A 1,053-nucleotide genomic window follows, 5' to 3' on the forward strand; every position below is an offset into this window, starting at 1 on the left:
TGTGTCCAGAACAAAGACAGGACATCTCTGGAGCTTTGGTGATTCCATGAATGTTCTGGATCTTCCATCCCCTTTCCCATGTACAGAAGAATGCAGTCAGATGGATGGGAGTTGGTTCAAACACTGGCTGCCATAGATGTTCCCAGATACAACCACAGAGGCTTGGAGCTCAGCCCGAAGGAACTTTTTAAAGACCCATTCCATTTGTCCCCAGGTGGGAGGGAACTCGAGTGGTTTCAACTCCAGTAAAAAACCCACCCCCAGGAGGAATATTCAGGTGGTATATTTAGTCATTTTATCCTTACTATGAAATTTCATTTTGAGACAGCCAAGATGTGGCTGAGCATGGATGTGCCTCTTTCAGTAGAATCTCACCACGGCATATCATGTTTTCCTTGAGAAGTTTCTTAGAAGTTTCTTTCACATGATCTTCTTAGTGTCTCTGCTGTATCACTGAGTAGACTCTATCTCTGAATCTTTGATACATTTATATTCTCTCTTCATTTCTTTCTCTATGCTTCTCTTCCCTCATATTTTCTTGTAAGAACATCATTAAACTTATTTTTTTCTTTTATATTGTATTTGGGAATATTGGCATATGCAAATTTCTATGGTGTCAACTACTGATTTTGTTTTTTAATTATCTTGGATTTGGAAATTTAAGTTCTTCATAGCTGGGATTGTTTCTTGGTTTATTACATGTGTCCAACCTGAAGGTACCCATGTTAACTATCCCTTTATAAGTCTTTGCCTTGCCTTTTTTGTTTCTGTCACATCCTAAAGTATTTTGTACCACATTTCATGCCTTCTTTTTAGGTGTCAAAACGATATTTTCTTCCTTCCTTCCTTCCTTCCTTCCTTCGTTCCTTCCTTCGTTCTTTCCTTCCTTCCACTTGTTTTGTTCCTTTGTCTTTTTTTTTTCTTCTTTCTTTTTGTTTGTTTGTTTGTTTCTTTCTTTCTTTCTTTCTTTTTCTCTCTCTCTCTTTCTTTCTCTTTCTTTCTTTCTTTCTTTCTTTCTTTCTTTCTTTCTTTCTTTCTTTCTTTCTTTCTTTC

General features: G+C 36.9%; 1 protein-coding gene across 1 annotated transcript in view; it reads left to right on the plus strand.

Moving 5' to 3' along the window:
* Window positions 1-1,053, plus strand: part of LOC102030026 (prolactin-like) — a 108,220-nt gene that overhangs the window by 32,202 nt on the left and 74,965 nt on the right. The gene's annotated exons all lie outside the window — the stretch shown is intronic.

The sequence above is a fragment of the Chinchilla lanigera genome, unplaced genomic scaffold (assembly GCF_000276665.1).
Source record: "Chinchilla lanigera isolate Chin_1 unplaced genomic scaffold, ChiLan1.0 scaffold00230, whole genome shotgun sequence".
Taxonomy (NCBI): Eukaryota; Metazoa; Chordata; class Mammalia; order Rodentia; family Chinchillidae; genus Chinchilla; species Chinchilla lanigera.